General features: G+C 40.9%; 1 protein-coding gene across 7 annotated transcripts in view; it reads left to right on the top strand.

Annotated features, from left to right (window-relative positions):
• Positions 1–24,427, top strand: part of MBNL2 (muscleblind like splicing regulator 2) — a 118,378-nt gene that overhangs the window by 12,578 nt on the left and 81,373 nt on the right. The window contains exon 1 of one of the 7 annotated variants that reach the window (XM_068167338.1): positions 665–3,002. The exons of the other annotated variants lie outside the window; for them this stretch is intronic. The gene's annotated coding sequence lies outside the window, so the exon portion shown is untranslated. Of the gene's footprint in view, positions 1–664; positions 3,003–24,427 lie in introns of those variants that run through there. 7 annotated transcript variants of the gene reach the window in all.

Here is a 24,427-nt window from a genome sequence, read left to right as displayed (position 1 = left end):
TTGACTGCAGTTGAAGCTCTTGCAGTGGTTGAAGACTGGTGTATGCACTGTGAAGCAGTGGTGTTGAAATAGGATTCTGCAGGCAGCATTGAACCCATACATTTTGGGGTGGGAATTGTGCTAGTGTCTTGGGTTTGTGGTGGTTTTTTGAGTTTTGCAAGTTTCCTCCCTCTTTAGAAGCCACCTAATGGACCACAAAAGCTCATGGCACATGTTGTCATATGACCATGCACGTGTGGTCCATGGAGAGGACATCTAGCTTCTCTTGGCTAGTGCTTACTCTTCCCAGTGTCTTGTCTGGTTTGGGCTCTGTCTTCATCCTTGTTGTAAACTTCTGCTCAACCAGACCCAGGATTTCCAGACTAGCTCTTTCATATCTTTGTCTCTCTCTGTTGTTACGATCCCTCCTGTTTCTGCCCAGGTTTGTGTCACATTTTGGTTCCCCCTGACCTTTCTCATACTCCTTCTACAGTGTGCTCTCAAGGGCACGTCTCCTGCGTGCCCGTGGGTCACAGCTGAAGGGTCATAAGAGCAACAGGTGAGGTTGTCTTCCTGCTGTCAGCTCCAATGTCTGGTCTCTGGCAGATGGGAGCAGCAGTTACAGGGGAAATCCTGCTAATCTCCTGTAATTTGAGCCCATTACATGCTCAGTCACACCGTGGGGCTGGTGTCTTTCCAGCCACATATGAACGGATGGCTGGAGGGAAGTGGTGGTCACTTACTGCAGAACATTTTCAGAGGTTTGTACTGTAGGGACCAGGAAAAAAATCCTGAAAAGGTGGTATGTGTCAGGTGAATTCTAGTAGGTTTTAAAGCTTTGTCAAATAGGGAAATATTTTCATAAGTATAGCAAAAAAACCCATGGCCTTGGTATAGCAACAACAACAAATATAATAATAAAAAAATCAACATCAAAACCCAACAACAAGCATGAAACCCCTCAGAAACAAAAACCCAGCAAGAACAACCACCCCCCCCCCAAACCAATTCAACAGCTAACCAATCAAGCAAATAAAACAAATCAAACAAATAAAAAAAACTGGAAAAAAGCACAAGATCAGCACTCCTGAAAAATTTCAAGTCTGCCCTGGCATAAGCAGGGGAACCAGAGTTCCCTTTAGAGTGAGTTATGAGAGTGGCAGAGCAGCATGTTTTTGTCAAGGCTGTCTCAGAAATGGGCAAACTGTGTTTTGGCAGAAAAGTAAATAAATCCTGTAGCAGATGTCCAGCATGGAAAATTTTTAACACAGGCAGCTTGAGTTTGGCAATGTCAAAAGAATGTGGAAAATACCAACAAGATGCACCATGTTGTCTTAATAATGGGTAGTTACCACCTCTGTTCCCAGGGTCTCTTGAGACCCACCAGAATCAAATGAGGTTTTGTTTTGGAGTGGTTTGTATCATTCTTTATTTATATATAGGCAGAGCAGAGGGGAGGGAAAGATTGAGCAGAGGGGAGGGAAAGATTGAGCAGAGAGCGAGGGCTGACTGGCAGGAGCCTCCTTGGCAGGAGTGTATTTCAGCCATGCCAGGAGGGGGAGGGTTTTCACAAATGGAGTAGGAGATGGTGGAGCCCAAAGGAGAGTTTTTTTGCTTGCAGGATAGAGGAATAATGGATTTTTGGGAAGCTGTATTTATAATATGCAAAACAGTCCATAGGAAACAATGGGACCTTGGGACAGAGCTGCCAGTGAATGAGAGCTTTGTTTTCCTCTTGTCTATTCATATTTCTAAACTTTTAGTGGCATTTTAAACACATTTTACACATTTTTTTATATAATGGCTTGAATTGCATAAACTGCTGTCTAAAGTAGTATTGCACTGCAGTCTTGATCCTTTTCTGGATGAAGATTGACTTTCAGCTTAAGCTCCTTTTTGTATTTTTCTTACTTGCAACCCTTGTTCAATAATCCTTGGCTGTGTTGTTCTGTCTTTTTTAAAAAAACTTCACAAAAATTTGTGGGAAAACTGATTGACAGCAGACCTTGTGTACCAAATATATCGAGCTGCCCACTGTTTGACTTGAAAATGTCAACTGGTATCATAGCCCTTATGCCAGAACCTTGATACAAATGAACATCAGCTGTAAGCTAATCACACGAACTGAAGTTTACATGCTGCTAATGTGATTTGCCTGCTGGTGATATCAGAACACCATTGTCTTGGTTTTGTTTTCATCAGGAAGCAGCCCATACCTGCAGTCCTGTCCCTAACAACTGGTCTCAAATATTCAGAAATGTGTATGTATTGCTGTTAAATGCAAGCACTGCACATGCAGTATGAAAACAAGAATATTATTGCCGGAATCAGAGCGTGTTTTGGCTGCGTGTTAAAATGCAGGATAGATGGTCTGGTTTATGGTGCACAGCTCACCTTTAGAGCCACAACAGGATCACTGCAGTTCTGCAGTTTTGGAAATGTTTGGGCAAGCATTTACGATTAGCAAAGCTTTGAAAATCCTTGTGCAAGAAATGGTGTAGCTGCTGTTGCAGTGGAGGGGAAGGGAGCTGTTTGCTTTTGTTATTCCATGGAGATACTGCTTTACCTCACCAGTAAAACTCCTTCCCTGCGCGAGAGAAATTCCTGGTTCATCAGTATGGATGCATTGTTTTTACACATTAGAAGTGCTGTGTTGCTGTGTCAATCATCCCGTTAGGATCAGTTTAAGAGCAGTAGGGCTGACGAAGCTGGGTGTGATTGGCTGCCATACGCTGGGAGGGCTCTGGGAGAAGGAAGGGCTGCAGTCTTTCGGCAACAGAGTTTAGGCTGTGTCTTTGCTTCATCATCTGAGGGAAAAAAAAAAAAAAACAGATAAGGCACAAGGCTTTCTCGGCACAGAAGAAAAAAAATAATTAATAAATAATAATAATAAAATTACGAGCTGCTCATTGTTTCATGTGAAAATGACTTGCCATGATGCAATGGGGAAGATGCGGCCGTTTGTTTATATCAGATGTTCCTGTTCACGTTGGGAATGTGCCGAATAGACAGGGCTGAAGAAGGTAGGAGGATCGTTGTCTTTTATTGAATGTTTAAAGAGTTTGCTGCAGTATGCTGCATGCCGTGTATGTGTTGCTTGAGGGAGTCGGGGAAATGATGCTTCTTGGGTGAATATGTGCTGTCTGGCTGCGATAGGTGGCTTTTCTGGTAACTTGTTTTCAAAGGGAATTAATTTCCGATGTAAATAGCTCTCTTCGGAAATAGACCGTGAGTATGTACGCGTATTAAAATAACACAAACAAAAAAAGAAATGGGTCAGTGTGTTTCAGAAGTGCTGTTACCCTAATTGGATTTTTAGCTGGATTGTTGTTGGGCAGTGCTTCGTAGCTTTCAGAAGGAGAAGGAGTTAACCTGGAAATCTGTGAAGTTTATAGCAGATATGTTTGAAGATTTAGGTGAATTAGACTGGCTGATCTAAATAATTCCCTATCAGGGGCTTTACTTAAAGCCAAACCTGCCTGTCTTGGACTTGTAGGAGCCATACAACAGGATTACAATATTTTACCCTATTACAGAAGTAAGAGTGTTTTTCACTGCACTGTGATTCTTTCTGCTCTTGAAAGCAAGCTGGGAGATTTTTTTGTATTGTCATTTAGCTGAGCATTTTCCCTGCCCTTTCCAGGTCTTTGTCTTGGCAGCAAAACAAAACCTGTACACACAAACAAGGAAAAGAAGGTTAATAATATGTGCTGCAATTATCTGATCTTTATACATTTTTAATGAGAGAACACACAGCTAGCAGAATAATTTAATGAGCAGGCTGGCTTTCAGAGCCATGATTTTGCTGTGCTGAGGCACATCAACTTTCTTGCTGAGGAGGAGCCTCAAGAAAGAATGGAGAAGATTTATGTTAAATGCTCTGTAGGGAACGAAAGGGTTATTTAGGCAGAAATCAGTAAAATTCTGGAAGAATAGAAGAGTTATTAATTGGAAATAAACTTTATTGTCATATTGTGGGAGGGATCTGAGGACATTGCCTCATCCTATGATGTGCTGAAGCCTCTTCAACTTTCTTAGACTGCCATATGCATTGATGGTGCTCAGTACCTTTTAAGGTCCTACCCAGTTAGCTACCTGAATTAACATACTGTCTTGGGTTGTGTTATAGCAGCCTCATTCATATGCACAGTATATAATATTCTTTTAGATTTTATTATTATTATTTTCAAGACTAACAATGAAAAGGCAAGCATATATTATCATCTCCTGTTTTGTGTAATACTTCTGAACGTTACATATGAATATTTGTATTCACATAGGATGTTGGTATAAAAGTTTATGAGCTGAAGGAAGACTGAAGATCAATTTCTTGAAACAGAAATTAGGTAGAAGAACTTTTTGCTATCCAGGAAAGATTTCAGGGGTGTAAGTTTGAGGGAAGTCTCAAGTTTTTTGTTATTGTTGTTGTTTTGTTTTATTAGCCTAGAATCAAGTTCCACTAATTTTAAAGTATTGCATTACATAGGCCCTTCTAGACTAACTGTTCAACCCCATGCCCCTCTTCCAAGGACATGGGCTCAAAACTCCCGATGTCACCTCTCCAGGTTCCTCGCAGCTGACGCTACTCAGGGGAGGTCGATTCAGCTTCTCTTGCTAAATACTTGCGGAAGATCTGCAGCTAGGTTGTTGACACATCTTCAGTTCATGGACAGGTTATTTTTAAGCGCTATTCTCTTCTGAGTAAAATCAACCTCTTCTGAGAATTTCAAGCTCTACAAACAAGTGAAACACATGTCATGGTTTAGAGCATTATTATTAAAAATCCAAAGACTATGGATACATATCATTATTGATGTTTAAATACGTTTGTGTGCATAGCGTGTTAAGCATGTGAGGCAAAGAGTGATAACTAGAAGCAAGTTGAACAATTTTTTTGTTTCAAGCTATAAAACATGAGATGAATTTTTACTTTTTGTGGGTAAAACCATTTTCATGCACAACTTTCAGAGAAAACTTTGCAGTCTCATGGTTTGAGATTGTCTCTTGCTTTCACATAATTTAAGTGACACTTTTTTTTGTACCTTGGAGATCACAATGTGTAGAATTATCCTCCTTATGTCTGACTGCCAAAGCAAAAATTTGCATTCCTCCCTTGGTCAAATAGTTTGTATCAAGCTATTGACAGACAATCCGGTGACAAAAGGATGAAAAACGATATTTCTTGCTCAAGCTGTATGCGTACTAATACTTTATATAGATAGGTAAGGGCTTTCATCTTGGAGGGTGGAGATAGTAGTAAATATTCTGTATTTACATTTACTATGTAAATAATTTATAATAAAAGTATTTTGGACCAGATTCTGGTACCTCTTTTCATTTAGTAGTATGCTCTGTGGATTTCATCAGAGCTGTTATTGCGGTAAGGTCTTACTGTGTGCAGTCTGTTTGTTTTCAAGGAATAATTACTCTGTTTAGAATTAGTTTATTTTCCTTAGTTAGGATTTTCTAATGAGTTAGAGGTTCTGAAGAGTAGTGTTTAGTGTTTGACTATAGACTATTTGTGGTGTCAAACTAAGTTCTTCATTTGAAAGTTGTATGTTTTATAGAAATCAAAGGTAATTGTGTGCTACAAATTATTTTTTTTTTCCCTTTTATGGGGGATTTCAGGCACTGGGGTCTGGTAACTCATCTCTACTGTGAATATTCTTCTCTGTTGCTCACAAGTAACGTCAGGAAAATCTGTACTCTGTTTATTTGTGAAAAGCTCTGTAAAATGCTCAGTCTTGGTGGTATTGAGAGATGAGAAAAGGAATGAAATTCCTCATTAATGATTTCACATGTGGTTTTAATTTCCTAAATCATTAGCTAGACACATTACTAAGATGTAAATTTCACAAAACAGCTATTAGGGATACATTGTTTATGTTACTAGAAAATTCTGACTTTGGAGAATATTTATCTTTTTTTCTTTCAGGGAAAAAGGAGTTGTTGAGTCCAATGATAATCCCCTTCCTCCGCTCCCCCCTGGTTTGTTTTTTTGGTGTGAATAAGACTGGTAGAATATTGTAGGAAAAAGGAATAAAATAGCATACTTAGTATATATTTTCTTTTTAAGACTGCTTTCCAGACTTTGATTGTGACGCTAATTTGATACGTTGTGTTTAATAGAATGTGTTATGATTAACTACTGTGAATCAGTGCTATGTAACTGGTCCGTAAACAAGCTGAAATTATACCCTGAGGAAAATAAAACTGATTTCAAGAGGGTGTCAGTGCTGAAAACTAGTTCAAATAATAGTAGTATTAACTGCTTGACTAATTAATCTTCTTATGCATTATTATCAAATGCAGTGACAGTTGCTGGTTATTGATATACAGAGTCCAAAGTCATCTTTTAAAAGCAAACTTCTCAGTTCTATCTGGGAAGTGGTTGCCCGAGGAGAAAGAAATCATTCGGCCCCTTTCCAAAATTAGGAAACCTCATCATCTCCTCCCCTCTGCCCCCCTCTTTTTTTCTTTTCTCCCCAATTATTCTTTTTCAATAAGGCCATTAAAACACTGATCTTTCCCTCTGACAGTGGTGGTGATGTGAAATTCTTAATTCCATATTTTATGCACGTTAATAAATGAAAACTTTGGGCCTGTGGAAATTGAAGAGCATACCCAACAGGAGATTAAATTCAAAATCCTTATAACTAGCACAAAGAAATACTGATGATGTAGGGGACTGTAGGTGCTGCTGCTGATTACTAAAGCTGTTGAGAACTGCCAGTGTGCAGCTTGCCCTTCTGTAGAAGACATGCAAGATTCTTGGAGCCTGAAGTCTGGCGAAGAATGCAGTTATAACCAGGTCTGGACTTGTGATAACCTCAAACTTTTCAAGTTTGGGAGCTCTGCAGTAAACAAAAGGGATGACCACACATATTCTTTTTTTTTTTTTCTTTTTGTCTGTCTTTCCTTCTCACCATTTTTATACCTAGTTATATGTCCACAAATGTACGCACACCTATGTACTGTAGGCACACTCAGAATATTTATTTTTTTTTAGCACAAACCCAATAACTACTAGAGACGGTAGGAGGGATGAAATGAAATGACATTGTATGGAGGAGAATGAAATGAAATGAAATAATTTAGAATAAACCAAACCAGATTGGAAGAGACCTTCCAGATCATCGCATCCAACCCATCAACCAATCCAACCCACCTAAACAACTAACCCATGGCACCAAGCACCCCATCAAGTCTCCTCCTGAACACCTCCAATGACGGCGACTCCACCACCTCCTCAGGCAGCCCATTCCAATGGGCAATCACTGCCTCTGTATAGAACTTCTTCCTAACATCCAACCTGAGCCTCCCTTGGCGCAGCCTGAGACTGTGTCCTCTTGTTCTGGTACTGGCTGCCTGGGAGAAGAGATCAACATCCGCCTGTCTACAACCTCCCTTAAGGTAGTTGTGGAGAGCAATAAGGTCACCCCTGAGTCTCCTCTTCTCCAGGCTAAGCAATCCCAGCTCCCACAGTCTTTCCTCATAGGGCTTGTGTTCCAGACCCCTCACCAACTTTGTTGCCCTTCTCTGGACTTGTTCCAGCAAGTCAACATCCTTCCTAAACTGAGGCGCCCAGAACTGGACACAGTACTCGAGGTGTGGCCTAACCAGTGCAGTGTACAGGGGCAGAATGACTTCCCTGCTCCTGCTGGCCACACTGTTCCTGATGCAGGCCAGGATGCCATTGGCCCTCTTGGCTGCCTGGGCACACTGCAGGCTCATGTTCAGCCTGCCATCGACCAGCACCCCCAGGTCCCTCTCCACCCGATTTAGTGGTACAGCTGTTGCATAAAGAAGTAGATCAAGAAATAGGAGCAGATGGCTCATATCAGAATCTATTAATTTCTTCTGGTTTAGATCAATAATTTTTTAGCAGTTTCTGAGTGGCTGATAGACAGGGTTTTGGGGAGGTCTGTGTGTTACACATTACCAAACTCATAAATAAAGACAAGGTCAATCTGGAGATTCACGTGCTGTAAAATCTTCTCTCCTGCCAAGAGTACAGCGCCTCTGACAACAGGCAGAATTAGAGAATACAACTAAGGAAAAATACAGAAATGTTTTCCCTTTGTGGTTTTAATGGAAGCAAGGTAGGACTTGGTTACAAGAGGCTTTCTTTTTCCCCCCCACTTCTTTTCCGTGTGTATGAATTCTGGAGGCAACTTTTCAGTATTTTTCCTTTGTGAACACTTTTAAGATACAGGCTTAGCTAGCTATTTATTTATTTAAAATTCTAGTGTTTTTGAATGCCAGGCTTGAATACCTTTCCCCCCGCCACCCCGAGGACTTTTATGCTCAGTTTTTCATTTTCCCCCCCCCCAAACACGCTGTTACTTACGCTTCAGGTATGCTAAATGGCTTATCCCCCTGCCACCCAATTTCCTGAATCTGTCATGAGTTTTGCACTTTATAGGTATTATGGGCAGTGTTCTGAACTTGGTCTAAAACTAACCTTAAAATGCAGAGTGGCAAGATTTCTCTTAGTTTTGAAGTGATCAGTACAATGATTTTCACTGCCAGGTTTCAGCTTGTTTGGTTTATGCATTAACACTCTCCTCTGGCAGCCCTCTGTTGGAGACTCCGGACATCAAGGTGGGGGGAAGCAGCTGCTTTGTAGGTACCAGAGCCTGCTTTTAGTCCGTTTTGATCTTTTTTTTGGGTGCTCATTACCACTTTTCAAACAGTGTGTGGTGCTATTAGCTATATGCATATTTTAAGCCTATAGCCATGCTGGTTTGTCAGCAGACATCCCTGGATGAGCCTCTGGTGGGACAGGGAGCTCCATTGCTGGCAGGAGCAGACCTCTGCACCCAATTGGTGACTCAGGATTTCAGCACGGCTTCCCTTTTATTTCTTCAAAATGCTACAATAACGTGCATGGGATTTTCCTGACAGCTGTGTTCACCCATGGCACAGTATCCCCAGCTATACAGCCTCTCACAGCCTTGAGGAGACCAGCACTGGTTTTCCTGCTGTCATCTCCTTGCCATGCAGCCCAGAAGTGATGGGGCCTGGGGCACCTCCTCCAGCTGGTGAGAGGTTTTAGCGGAGGCGGCCGCCGGTGTGTGGGCTGCCTGTGCTAGGGATTGCAGTGCTGCAGACCTTATTGGCATGCTGAACATGCACTGGCAGCACAGCGCAGCGCTGTCCTGGAGCTCTAGCGCTTGCATTTCAAAACTTTTCACTTCACCTGTATTTTTTTTTCCTTCTTTTGCAATTCTTGTGTGTATTTTGACTCCCTGCTGCTGGTGCTGGGACATGCTTTAGGACTGTATGGCTTTATTGCCATACTCTTAAGAAGGGGGCAGGGAGGTAACCAAAAAGCCATGAGATTTTCTTTGCCACAGTGGAGGGGGCATGAAAGGCTTTGAATGTAGCTGCACTGATGTGTTTGTAAAGCCAGTGTTGCTGTCTTTTTTTTTTTTCCCTTTTATTTTCTTTCTTTTCTCTCTTTTTTTTTTTTTTTTTTTTTTTTTTTAAAGACCTCATTTAATGCTTGTGACTTTGTGCAGTGAGGCCACTTTCAAAGGCTTTGGTATCCACAGTAGCAGCTCTTTGAAGTGGAAACACCAGTGGGGGACGTGCTGGCAGCTTAATCCCTGCTGTAAAAGGTCCTAAGTGTTAAGAAGCCACAACATCAATCCCACAGGGAGATGATAGAGAGCACTATGTGAAACTAAACCCAACCCTTCTCCTGGTTTTGGACCTCACCCGTGGACCTGGAAGTTGGTTGACACTTCCACAGACATGGGGGATCTAATACCCCTCCTCCCCCTCTCTCACGCTTTGGTTTTCCACTCATCACCGGTGATGTGTTTAAGTGCCTGTAGATTGGTGGAACAAATTCACCATCTCTGAAATCTATTTGTTTGAAATAGGAGACAAAAGTGTTGAGTTTCTTATGGGAAGGCTTGAAGATCAGTGTGTCCGTATAGATCCATAGCCAGTCCTGGCTGCTGGGCTAGGCTGCTTGTAAGGAGTTGCTGTCCCTAGACAGGGAAGGTGAAAGGGTGAGTTGAGGACAGCAGCATGTGCCTTGACTGGTGCATGACTACCCGCTAGTCACCAGAGTTTAGAGGCTTCTGAGGAGGACTTCAAGCACTTAATAGCCAGCAGTGATTCTGATAACTATTTAAATAATCTGACTCTGAAGTTAAAAAGTTATTTTAAACTTGTTGATAATTTTGCACTTCAGTACCTAACCTGCCATTTAACTTCAAACTCTGTTTGCCACGTGCAAAGATAACTGTCTTTTGTGTGATTTCCCAGCTCATTTTGGTGAGTGCCCCCTGCCTCCCAGTCACAATTTAGTTAGGTCTTCATCATCAGTCTCTATGAACAGCGTACTCTTTCTGTTGTCAAAAGTCTTGCCATGCCTCTTCATATAAGTAAGCCTTTCTGTAGTGCTGATGGCACTGTTGCTGTTCTTCACCTCTATTCTAGCTCTGCAGTAATCTTTGAAATGGGGGATGGAGGATCCAAACTTGTTTTATTGCTTGGGAGTTACATGCTTCATGACTATGTAGTAGTGTAATTCTTGTCTGTTCTCCCTCATTATTTCCAAATGTTTTGCTTGCTTTATCATAGTCAGCTTATTAGTATTTTGCTGAAGTTTTCGTTGAATTACTTGCTATGTCCACAAGATCTTCCCTCTGTAGTTAATGTCTTGTTTGAACCATCATTGTGCACTTCTTAGTAGTTTTGGGTTTTCCCTCTGGCTGTATTGTTTTGCCTAACATCATGTTAAACTCTTACATTATTTTATCGTCCAGTGTACTCATTATCATGAGATCATTTTGTAACTCTTCACAGTTGGCTTCAAGTATGACTGCAAAAATTTGTAACTGCAGACTGTCTTTGTTTATGGTTGTGTTGTAAGGCAGAGGACAACTCTGTTTGTAGTTTTCATAACAAAGTTCACTGTAGGTTTTTAGAATTAAATGCATAATATTTAACCACATGAATTTGTTTGGCTTGTGGCTTTTGCAGAATTTGTTGACCCTGAACTTTGGCTCTGACTTCCATCTTCACACTGTTTGCAAATGTGTAGCACTTTTAGCTACCCTTTTAAATAAATTTCTTTTAACATGATGACATGAATCTTATGGCTGAGAACTAGGTCCCACAGAAATCATTGTTACAAAGGTGAGATGATTAATGTACTCCCATTTTGCATAATTTTAAGCTTGTAGGACTTGTATTTTTTAGCTCTCCTCCACAGTAGTCAGAATTGTACTCTTTAATAGAAACTGACAGCTCCCTATAAACATCTTGTAGGTGATAAGGCTTATGAAATGCACTTGATGTTTTCAAAATTCAGTGAAATGGGTGAGAGGTAGATATGTTGTACTAGGAGTATGTAGGGTCCTTAAACTTGAGGATAAGACTCAGTATAGAGCTGTTTGTTTGCTTTGTTGTCGTTGTTTTTGTTTGGTTGGGTTTTAGTTTTTTTTAATCTTGAAGGGAAATGAAAACAGCCTTAGTAGGAATGGTCTGCTCTGGCAAAGATAATTACCTGTATCTCAACACTCTTAGCCTCTAGACACCCAAAATATCATCATACTTTTCAATTAGAGGAAAGATAAACATGATGGCTTTCGTCTTTGAAGTGCTGCACTGGAAGGTAAAAATGATTGTCTTGAAGTGTGATTTTAGAAATGGTGGGAAAGTTTCCACTTTTTTGCCTTAAAAATACTAAACGTTTTTATTTGTGTGGCTATATTTACTCCAGCACTACAGTTACAAAATTCAGATTCTGTTGTGCCTTGTGTATCAGCACAGGATTGTTCTTTATATTTCTTTTGTTTTGTTTTGTTTTTTTTCCGGTGGACCTTGCTCGTTTGGTGAATGTTTGGCAATAATGAAGCCAGAAAAGACTTGGGACCCTAAATCATGGATTTCCATCCAACTTTACAGAACCATAATATTCAAAGTTAAAAACCCAACCAAACACCTCCAACCTTCTTAAGTACATTGAGTGAACTTTGCTCTTAAAAAATTTTAAAAGCATAAAACACAGCTGCATCTTTTCAGTGTCTTCCTTTTCTTTCTTTTCAGAGCATAATGGTGGGGTGTTTTGGTAGTGGACAAGCAGTTCTGTTCAATTGCTATAAAGTGGTACAATGGGTAATACTATTTCAGATAATAGAATAGAATAAACCAGGTTGGAAGAGACCTTCAAGATCATTGCACCCAACCTATCATCCAACACCACCTAATCAACTAAACCATGCAACCAAGCACCCTATCAAGTCTTCTCCTGAACACCTCCAATGATGGTGACTCCACCACCTCCCTGGGCAGCCCATTCCAATGGGCAATCACTCTCTCTGTGTAGAACTTCCTCCTAACCTCCATCCTGAGATACTATGAGATAAGCTTAAAGCTCTTCTCAACTTTACTATTTCTGATTTAATGTGTTAAAATTCAGGAATTACAGAAATACTGATTTTTCCAAGTTCAAGGCATTTGGATGATCCAAATAGTTTATGGATAAACTTCAGGAGGCACATCGTCAAAGTTTACGGGCAGAGGGATAAGTGTGAGGGTGCTTTCTTTCAGTGTCAGTGCATTATAGTAAAGTGGGTATCTTTGTGAAAGTCAAATACTGGTAGAGTATACTTTGCAACCCATAAACTTGCAGGGGATTACTGGGAGGCATACTTCTGACTGAGAAAGAGTTGGTTAACTTGTTTGGATGTTGGTGGTTTTTTTTATCCTGTTCTGGCTTAGTTTTTGTATTGCACCTCAATGAGATTTGTCCGGGAAGTGTGTGAAAGGGGAAGCGCTATCAAGTGTCAGGGGCCAATGTGTGTAGATAGACTGGAGGTTAGAAGGTATAAAAATCTCTTACAAGCTAATTAAATACTGCATTAAAATGAAGCATATTCAACACAGAAATTTTTGAAGTAATTTTTGCAGAGTTGTTTTTCTGGGAAAAAAATGTGTGTAAGCATAACAGCAGCAGTCCACTTTTCATGTTCATACGTGGACAACTTATCTTAGAGTGTTGCTGTTGATGTTACTGATTTGATCAAATCCAAAATATTTTTGTTCTGTTTATTGAAATATAAAAAATATGACGTTATCTTAAAAAAAAATCAGTGCTGTTTATCAAGGTGAGGTTTACACAGGATTAAAAGAAGTCTTTGAATTATGATTTAATACAGAAGTTGTGCAAGGCGGTACAACTGCAGGGAGGTCATTGTGCCCCTGTACTCTGCATTGGTTAGGCCACACCTTGTGGTACTGTGGCCTCAGTTTAAGAAGGACATGGAGACACTTGAATGTGTCCAAAGAAGGGCAACAAGGCTGGTGAGAGGCCTTGAGCACAAGCCCTGTGAGGAGAGTCTGAGGAAGCTGGGATTGTGCAGCCTGGAGAAGAGGAGGCTCAGGGGTGACCTCATTACCCTCTACAACTACCTGAAGGGTGGTTATAGCCAGGAAGGGGTTGGTCTCTTCTCCCAGGCAACCAGCACCAGAACAAGAGGACACAGTCTCAAGCTGTGCCAGGGGAAGTTTAGACTCGAGGTGAGGAGAAAGTTCTTCACCGAGAGAGTCATTAGTCATTGGAATGGGCTGCCCAGGGAGGTTGTGGAATCACTATCCCTGGAGGTGTTCAAGAGGAGATTGGACGTGGCACTTGGTACCATGGTCTAGTCATGGGTCTGTAGTGACAGGTTGGACTCGATGGTCCTTGAGGTCTCTTTCAACCTTAGCGATACTGTGAACTCATACTGTGGCTTTAAATATCCATTTGGGATAAGCTTGAAGTACAGCAAATGAATTGAACCTTTGAAAAGGACAAAACTGTCGAGACTTATTCTAACCAGTCCAAATTTTTCCCTGCAAACAGTTTCACTGCAAACGTTTTCTTGCCAAAAGCCTGTAGCTTGTACTTGGTGCCGCAAGCATATCCACTGCTGTGGAAGTGCTGGTGAGCAACCAGGCTGTGCTTAGCAGTACTGTTGTCCCCAGCAGGAAAGAGAAATCTCTGCTGTTGTAACAGGTAAGCAGAGATAATAGAAAAAGGTCTGGAAATGGGTTCTGTCAAAACATTTCTGGGAAATTTATTCCATTTTCAGTGCAAACATGTTGCAATTCATTGTGTCAAAGGCTGGAAGAACTCTTTTTCAGCATTCCTTTCGAATCACAATTGACACTATTCCTGAATAACTGTGTGCTTATCCATGACAATATTTCAATTATGATAAGATGATTCAACCATATAAAAACAAAGTCCCAAGGTCCAGTTGTTCCAATATTGCTTAAATACCTCGACTTCCCCTCCTGTTATTTTCAGCTTTCAGTCAGAGGAGGCTGAAATTTCCTGAATGTTTTCAACAAGATCAATTGAGACTAGGAAAGACTCTTTTTGCTGTTGCTCTCTTTCCATGTTAAATAGCTGAGTTAAAATATGGGCACTGTAGTTTAAATATTGACAGCAATTTTTATTTAAGGCAGGGACATGCCTGGGTCTGAAACCCAGGAGTACTACACTAATGCTGCCTAGGCAGTCAGTATTGCTACCTGAATCCATCCCCTTTTGAACTTTTAGGCTAAAAGAAATGAAAAGGAAGGCTCTGTACATTAAAGTTGCTTTCTCAAGATAGTGGCAGGGTTTTTGTTTTGTTTTCTTTGCTTATTTATTTTCATCCCTCTTCCTTTCCAGAAATCTGAATATAGTTTATGTCCTGTTTTACTGCTGTGGGCAATTGAGCTATGCACATGGCAGAAAAACAAGTATGAACTCATCAAGAGTCCTACTGTTGGCCAGTAAGCTTTCTGGGTTTGTTCCTGTGCATCCTCCCTGTGTGTTAAGTACTTTTTCTCCTGCTACTTACTTTAAAAAAAAAAAAAAAGAAAAAGTTTGTTGTTTTGTTTGTTTGTTTTGTTTTGTTTTGTTTTGTTTTCTGAAATGAAATTATTTTAGAAAGCAACTTTCTTCAAGTGGCAATGGGTGGTGAACTTTTTGGATCAAGAGAGATGTGTTACACAAATTAGAACAACAGATCAATATGATCCATTTTTATTGGGTCAGTGCTTCTTAATCGGTGCTCAAGCAAAAAGGAAGGTCAGTAGCAGTACTGCACAGCAAACCCAGAATTCATCATATCAGAGATCAGGGAAAAATGTATTTGCTGTGGTAGGCAGTATCTGCAGGCAGTTACTGCATGCTCCTTCTAGTTGTTACTCCATCATTTGCCTCGGGATTAAGTAGAAGTTTTCAAGATTTCCAGGAAAACAGAAATTCAACAGTACTCTGAGAAAAGTTCTTTGTTTCTCTGCCACCAATTGCAAAAACAGTTCTAGAGAAAAAGCATTTCTCTTTCTGAGCTCATGATTCTAATTTGTCAACAGGATAGTAGTCCACTAAAGGCAAATCATTTTTTCCCAGGAAGAGTAAATTTCCACTGGGCATTGCAAATACAACAGAGGTAGCCTCAGAAGTTTTAAGTATTGGTTTTGGTGAGGTTGTTTGGTGGGCAAATAAATAGTATGAATTTTGAAAAGAACATCTTTTGCTGTCATCTTCACACTGAGCTTGATTAGATATTTTCTGTATTTGCCTTGGAGGACTAAAGATAATCAGGTAGGAAACAATCTCTCTGTTCAAAACACAAAAGAGGCAACCTACCTTCAGAACAGACCACTAACCTTTTCAGTAGTACTACTTTTTTTTCCTTCACTACCCCCCACCCCCTCCTCCCCCCAGTGCTGTGCCAAAAACACCCACCATTACTGCTTTCTCCTTGGCTGGGAAGGGTCTTTCAAAAATGGCTTTTAATGGAAGATTTCAACTTCTGTTATATAAAACATTTTCTGTCTGAGTGTTGGCATGGCAACATTATTAAAAAAAATAATTAAATTGCCTTTGAAGGTACTGTTAACAATCTGCTATTCCATAGGTGACTTTAAAAAGATGGAACAGCAGCTTAAGTTTAACTGCTGTACAACATAAAGTGCTCTAACACAGATGCTTAATCTAGCTTTGCAGTATGTTCTGTGAGATACCTAAGAACTAAAGCACTTGGGTATATTCTGCTTCAAGGGGGTTTCTTTAGTTCTGGAAGTAAATGAAACTCTTGTGGCATGTTACACGTGCGCTAATAATGGATGGAGAAAGGGGAGCTGAGTCCTTGTGATAAAATGGACACTAATGTAGCCTTGCTTGGGCAACCCTCTGAGAAGTGGACACTCTTGAGGTTTTTATTTTTCCCTTTTGGAAGCTCCTGCCCACTGTGATGAGTTGATGCTTCCAAAGTGTGTTTGATATGATCATTAAACGCTCTGGATTTGGCAGAATGTGGTCAGAGTGACTCAACTGGGCTTCTTTGGGCACACTGTTGGGTTTTCCTCCTTCTCTGTTGGATTGCTAAGAAAGCATTGCATTTGAGGATGCACCTAGGTGATGCAGCTCGGTATGCAGAAGGAGGGGTCGTTGTATTTTTTCCTGTTTTGGTAGGCTTTAAAAGTGATTTTCTCTAAGCTTCACTTATATTGTAAATAAAAGGTACATTCTGTCTCTTACTTTAATGCATTCAGGGGTAATAAAAAGCCAGTAACAACACAGATTTACTGAAAAGTTTTTGTGATCAGTCATCTCAGTCCCCAGCTCCATTTGCTGTTTTCAATTTTTCTTAAAATCTCTGAAGGCCAAAAGTGCTTCCTTCCATATCCATGTTCCTCTCCTGAGAGTCTAGGCTTTTGTCAACAATTGTGAAAACCAGTCAGGCTCCCTCTCAGCCTCCTACATTCTATGCACATGATGAAAGACACTTCTGAGAGAGCAGGGTTCAAAAAGGGAGTAAGCAAATCAATGAAAGAAAAATCCAGTGAGACCTATTAAATACAAAGACATCAGTTAAAAGTTACTGGGAGAAGATTAATAGAAATTACCATGCTCTGCCTGCCCTGGTTTTGCACTCCTCTGTATACAACTGGTATTGCCTGTTGTTGGAGACTGGATATTGGATGAAATGGATTTTTTGACTGACCTTCTAAAGTTATCTTTGTGTATTTTAATATTCTGTTCTCAAGGAAAATATAAATGGAGAAAACAGCACAGAAATGCGGTTATTTTATCTTAGATATGCTTGGATTTGTGCAGGGAATCTGTTCAGCAGAGTGGGTTTAGTGCTTAAGAGGCAGTCACAGTTAATAGCATTAGGTAGTGCTTTTGCGGCCTTGCCTTGAAAGCTTTGTTTGGATGTGCCATGCAGCTTCCCAGAGCTGGGTAATTTATTGGGGTATATTACTAATAACGCTGTTGGCAGTCTTAAACATACTTTCAGTTTGCCAGTTCAACATATCCTAATTTACATTGAGTCCCTGGTTTATTCAGACCTATCTTTCAGTGCAAAGGGATGCTGTTTGTTACATACCTCGATAAGAGTTGTGCTTTCCTGTCTGGGCGTCGTGACACTGGAGTAGAGAAAACAGAAAACTGACAACAGCCTGAGCTCCTTTAAATTGCACTCCTGTGTAACAGCATGCTATCGGTCCTTTGGCAGGTGAGAAAAGTCATTTGATCACACATTCCCTCCATGCCAGCATGTAGAAATTTCACACTATATAAGCACACTTTTCTATAAATATTTTTACAGTCCTGAGGGAAAAAAAATACAAAAATACAATGCATGTCTGCAGCAGGATGTGAGTAGAAGCTCCTAATGCACTGGGGTACCGTTCCTTGGGGAATTGAGTTTGACTAATAGCTGTTACATGGTGCACTCATGCCAAAAGCAAAACATTTGTGTCCACAAGAGGCCAAGTGAGAACGTCATTGCTGTCGGGGATGATTAACTCTGCTCACAGAGGCACAGAAAGAGAAATTGCTTTTGCCCTCTTGTCAAGGTGGGAGCAGAGTTTTGTGTACGAAATACGTACACCTAGAGGATAAAATCACTTTTTTGGAGACATGGAAACAAGAAGTGCTTAAGTTTTGGATTGTGAGAGAAGGTAAAGGCCAAGAGAGGAGGAGAAGGTTAAGTGGAGTGGGATAAATAGAATTATTTAAAAACCAAAAAGTAAAGAAAAATGTTTGCTAGCAGAAAACCCCTGTTTTCTGCAACTGCATTTTAACTGAAGCATAATGAACATTAGTTTTGTCAGCATGACTTTGAAGCACTTTGATGTTATAAAATACTCTTGTGTGTTCCAGTCATCTGCAGACTTAAAGTTCAGCAGAAATATTTTATGGTCCATTAGCACAGTAGTACAGTGGATCGCTGAAAAGGTTCCAGGCTGTGTCTGTTGTTTCGCAGTCAGTGGTACACCTTCCTCCTCACCTGCTTCCCTGAGGACAAAGGACATTAGTGCTGCTATATTGTAAAGCCAGCTTCAAAGTGAACCAATGGCTTCTGGTAAGAATCTCATTGCTATGCTGTAAATAGCATGGGACATATTAAAAAGCCTGAACCTGGCACATTAGTGATCTTGACAAGGAAAATATGGCTCATTTAGCAGAACTGGTATTTGGAGGTCATGCTCAGTTTAAATAAAACAGAATAGTGTTTTCTAACCTGTCCCTGGACTTCTCTCAGCTTAGCCAAAGTAGTTAGGATTGATGCTGGGTAAAGCGTTCATGTGAATTACAGTTGGCAAATGTTCCTCTCTGGTTGTGTAACAGGCATAGAGAGATGTTGCAATAGTTATCTCTAAGTCAAGCAAATAAAATAAATACTGATTCTTTTGTAAATCAGGGCACTTCTGACTTCAGATGAGTTCAGGTCGGATTAATACAGGAACTGAACTTATTTTTTGGCTCCCAGCTACCTGGCTAAACTAGTAGGCTGCTTCTCTGATACGGTAGTTCTGGCTTCTTTCTCGGTTGGGCATTGTGGGTTTGCTTGATGCCAAATGGAAGCTGCTACCATCTTAGTGAAAAACAAAACAAAACCAAAAAACCCCCAACAAAACAAAAAACTTCAAAATTATTAAAGAAATGTTCTGAAGTTTCATTTGAAATGTGTAGAAGAAAATGCACTCCTCATGTTCTGCTGTAATTGAATGTTTTTTCTTTAAAATACTATGGAGGCAGGAAGGTTTTCCATTCATATTTGCTGTCAAAGAACAGATGATGTTTTGTGGAAGTCTGTCGTGTTTTCTCTTGTTCCTTAAAAGTAGGGAACATTATTTTTTGGTGACTTTACAACAGGTCGGAAAAGAGCCAGATGCCTAGTTCTGGTTTTAATGCTATAATTTTACTGAACTATGAAAAGACATCACTAAACTCTACTGTACATTGTTCAGCCTTACTAGATATCTATAGGTTACATGTCAATAATATGACTGTTAAAAACTAGTTCGAGAGAAGAATATGAAGCTGGCATAGTATTTGCTGATGATACCTCTGTGCTGTCACATCACTTTCTGATCCTGTTTCCTAATCTGGTGGGTTAATGGAGTGAGAAAAGTGTATTCACCACAGGAAAATCTCTCACACGTTCTGTTTTTGAGAATGTGATCTATTCAAAGGTGATTAACAGACATGCTGACTGTCACACTATTTGTCTATGAAGTTACTTTTCCTCCCTTTCTCTCTTTCTTTCTTTTTCTTTTTTTTTTTTTTTTCCTAACATTAGCATCTTCTGACATAAGATCCTCTCTGTATTGGTTAGTGTGAGATCTTGCACAGTGAGGTTTAAATTAGTATGCAGTGAGAGTCATCCTTACTGTCCTGGGATACAGCATCGGGAGAAGTGTGGCCAGCAGGTCAAGGGAGGTGATCCTCCCCCTCTACTCAGCCCTGGTGAGACCCCACCTGGAGTACTGTGTCCAGTTCTGGAGCCCCTATTACAAGAGGGATGTGGAGGTGCTGGAACGTGTCCAGAGAAGGGCCACAAGGATGATCAGAGGGCTGGAGCACCTCTCCTATGAGGACAGACTGAGGGAGTTGGGGCTGTTCAGTCTGCAGAAGAGAAGGCTCCGAGGTGCCCTAATTGTGGCCTTCCAGTATCTGAAGGGGGCCTACAGGAAGGCTGGGGAAGGACTTCTCAGGATGTCAGGTAGTGATAGGACTAGGGGGAATGGAATGAAGCTGGAGGTGGGGAGATTCAGGCTGGATGTGAGGAGGAGGTTCTTCCCCATGAGCGTGGTGAAGCCCTGGAATGAGTTGTCCAGGGAGGTGGTTGAAGTCCTGTCCCTGGAGGTGTTTAAGAGCAGGCTGGACGAGGCTCTGGCCAGCCTGATCTAGTGTGGGGTGTCCCTGCCCATGGCAGGGGGGTTGGAACTAGAATAAACCTTTATTAGAATAAACCTTTATTAGAATAAACCAAACTAGGTTGGAAGAGACCTTCAAGATCATCGTGTCCAACCCATCAACCAATCCAACCCACCCAAACAGCTAACCCATGGCACCAAGCACCCCGTCAAGTCTCCTTCTGAACACCTTCAATGACGGCGACTCCACCACCTCCCCGGGCAACCCATTCCATAGCGCAATCACTCTTTCTGTATAGAACTTCTTCCTAACATCCAACCTGAACCTCCCCTGGTGCAGCCTGAGACTGTGTCCTCTTGTTCTGGTACTGGGTGCCTGGGAGAAGAGACCATCATCAGCCTGTCTACAACCTCCCTTCAGGTAGTTGTAGAGAGTGATAAGGTCACCCCTGAGTCTCCTCTTCTCCAGGCTAAGCAACCCCAGCTCCCTCAGCCTCTCCTCATAGGGCTTGTGTTCCAAACCCCTCACCAACTTTGTTGCTCTTCTCTGGACTCGTTCCAGCAAACTAGATGATCCTTGTGATCCTTCCAACCCTGAATGATACTATGATCATTACAAGGAGGGTTCAGGGAAGGGATAGGGGCCACAGCCTGTGCTGTCATGCTTGCTCTGCTTTTTACTCTCTCAGCTGTGGGGCAGGGACTGGTGGGTACATCTTAGAAGGTCATAGAAAGTCTTGATTGAGTTGTGCAGCATGCCTGATGGCAGGGTGTTTTATGCTGCTGTTCTGACTTTATTGTGCACCTGTGGAATCCAGCTTTATCCTAGGATTAAGCTGCAGCCTTGCTTTCTGTGGTAGGGAGTCTGAGGGAGGGCAAGAGAAAACAACACAGGGGAGTCAAGGAAATGGCAGGTAGCTGGAACTGAAGGCAATGCTGGAGTGTACTCAAGGGGTCACAGCAGTACTTTGGTATACAGCTTCTCTTCGGTTCGGAGGCCTTGAATGTTATTTGCTGGTTTGTAAACTTGTATTGTGCAGCACAAAGGTAGTGATACTTATGCTTAACCATGACTAAGATCAGAGAGCCTGTTTTCCACTGCTTACACCTTCCAGCCAGAGCTTACAATTTCAATCTGAAACTTTTTGCACTTGGTGTCTACTGCAGGGTCATTGTTTTGTTTCTTTGTTAAAAGACTTCTGAAATAAGAGTCTGGACATGATTTTCTGGAAGTAAGCAACATGAATATATGTTTATGAATAAAAGCTGTAGCAGCAACCTACTTGGTGTCAAGGGATGTGATTTTGGTCCTCTTGAAAGCATTCCTTTTGTTTTTTGGCTAAACTAACAGTCTCTCTCTGAAGAGTTGCAGTATATGTGTTCTGGGTGTGGAAAATAAGTTCTCAAGACATTCTTTTAGAATGAGAGCACCCAGTAGGTCAGTTAGGTCCTGAAGGTGAGTTTTATCCCACCTATGTTCTTTGACTGAATTGGGTGAGTAATCTATTGATGGTCAATAGGTTTCTGCCCTTCTAGTGGCCTAAAGGAGGAACACCCCTCTTCCACAGTATACTGAGATTTTGGGTTGTTGGTTGTTTTTTTTTGTTTGTTTGGGGTTTTGTGTGTGTAGTTTTAGTATTTTTGTGTGTGTGTATACACACATATATATGAAATATATATTGATCATCTTGATAAACTTTGACAATAGGAGCAACAAACTGAGCTCCAGTCTTGACATCTGTAACTGAAGATTTTAATGTGATGAATAATACAGAGTGCTTAATTCTCTAAGAGTAAAGTGTAAATCTGTTTTAACTTAGTAGTTCCACTAGAGATCTGTGTTGGGACCATGCAAAGTATTCTTCTCCTTTGGTGGAAATCATCACCTGCAGAGTTATCTTTTTGAAGATGAGATTTTCATTTTACTACACGTTCCTTACTGAAGTGTGAATACAGCATGCTCAGAAGTTTCAGCTTCTCTTTTAGACAGATAATAATTAGACATAATCCAATGCCACGTAATCTGTCTGATAAGTTAAACTACTGTATGAGAGCAGCCCATATTTTGTAAAGACCAAGAACTCCTATTTTCTACCTGAGAGAGCCAGCTGGTTTGTAATAGGTCAGGGGCTTTGTGCTTGCTTGCAGCTCTTGCAGGTGCTGGCTGTCTTGTGTTCTTCAGAATGAGAACCTTTTCTGGGAGTGCCTAGTGCTGGTGTGCTGTGCCTTGTTTAATAAGTAAAAGGATTTATTTTTTTTAAATTACAATTTTTTTCCCCCTTCCTTGGAAGAGGAGAGAAATTATTTTGTGGTTTAGAACAGAAAGATCTGGAGCCTAACACAGCCTCTTACCCACTCTCTCAAGAAAACATGAGATTGGCAAAAGCCTCTTGTTCCTCTGAGCCTTGCTAGCTTTCCACAAAAGGAAAGTGATGTTTATCTGAAAAGAGCAGTCTAAAGCTAAATAGTTTTTACAAATACATGTTCATGAATTTATTTCACTTAGCCTAAGAAAAACAGCATTTGTGGATGTATATTCTGGATCAATTCCATTGATCCAAGTATGTGAGAGACTGCAAATAAACAGCAATAGTTGCAGAAAAACAAATAAAATTATTTTTTTTCTACTTACATTGAGTGCTTTTTTCAGCTTAAGTAGGAACATTTTGCATCTCAGTTGTCAAGGTAAAAGCTCAGGTAGTTTGTTTAACTGTAGTGGGACTGTAGGCTTCAGGTGGAGTCATTAATGACAACAACAACAAAACAAGTCAACAAAGCTCCCAAGCAAACCAAAAAGCAAAACCTCTGCCTGGATGAGGGACCTCAATGATGCTGAGGACTTTAGGCTGGTTTTGAGAGGACAGCTGATTTTAGTTGATATGTTGGGATACACACAGAAATTAGTAGTAATGGAGTTCACATCTGATGGAGGCCCTGGTTTCTCCATGAGTGGGTTTTGCAATACATAAGGTCAGGGTAATCTATAATGTTAGTAATGGTCTGTGGCCTGTGGGGCATTTTATTGAGGATTATTATTACAATAATGATATTTTCTTTTTAAAATCCTGTGTTTCTTTTCCCTCATTTACTTCCCTCTGTTTACCCAGTTACCATAGTCTCTTTTATTTTCCTTCTAAAATTCCTTCTTGTCCTTCTCTCCTCCAGTGTTCACATCCTCTTTTCATCTTTCTTCCACAACAAGCATATTTTTTGCTCACTTCCTATGAAGATTCACCCTTCCTTCTTACCCAAAGAGCCATTTGACTTTCCTACCTTCTATTCCCATTTTTTTTTCCTTCTCTTGAGCTCTTTTTTCATATATTCAACTCTACTTTCTTTTGTTCCTCCTATTTTTCTCCTGTTTCCCTTTCCTCTCCCTTCTCTTCTATTGCTTCCCTCATGGTCAGAGATTCCAGGTGGCATCTCTTCCTTTATGCTTCTGGAGCAGGTGATGGCAGCTGCATAGGATGTGGTCATGAAAACATAAGCCATATGTGTGGTAGGGGTGAAGGACTCCAGATTCTTCCATCTACACCATGTCTGTACCTGCCTCCTGTGGAAGGCATGGCCTCCTTTAGAAGGATCTCATCTCTCTTTTTTAAGTTTGCATCAGTAGAAACTGCTGAAGTACTCAATGTGTCTTGAGAAATCAGATGGTGCTGTTACGTTTAACAAGACACAGGTTTTTGAGACAAACTTCTCATGCTTCACTTTCTTCATGTAGTTGGAAGATAAGAAATAGGATGATGCTTTATTCCTCTCCTCTTCTACTCTACCCCCCAAACACTTTTTGGTATTAATTCTTGCTGCAGCCCCAGGAATCTCATGTGAGATTTTGTTGCGCACTTTTGTGGGTTGTTTTGAAAGCATGGCTGCTGCCATGCATATAGTGCATGCTGTTTGCTTTGCCACCATATGCAATGTCTAGTCTTTAGTCTACCTACTTTAGTACATCTATTACTTGAGAAACAACATTGTCAATTTCTGCAGTATTCAGCCCAGCAAAGTATTGCCACTCAACTTTCAGTGGTGCCCTTTTCCCAAAATTTGTGTGTCTCCTACGTCTATTTACTGAAAACCATTACTGACATTTCTGAATGGGAGTGGTTGGTTCCAAGGAGAATACTTCATAGCATCATAGTATGGTCTCGGTTGGAAGGGACCTCCAAAGGTCATCTAGTCCAACTCCCTCTGCAGTAAGCAGGGGCATCCTCAACTAGATCAGGTTGCCCAGAACCCTCTTGAGCCTCACCTTGAATATCTGCAGGGATAG

This window comes from Melanerpes formicivorus, unplaced genomic scaffold (assembly GCF_026170545.1).
Source record: "Melanerpes formicivorus ecotype bairdi unplaced genomic scaffold, bMelFor1.0.p_v2 SCAF_1, whole genome shotgun sequence".
Classification (NCBI taxonomy): Eukaryota; Metazoa; Chordata; class Aves; order Piciformes; family Picidae; genus Melanerpes; species Melanerpes formicivorus.
This window is presented reverse-complemented; position numbering and strand designations above follow the sequence as displayed.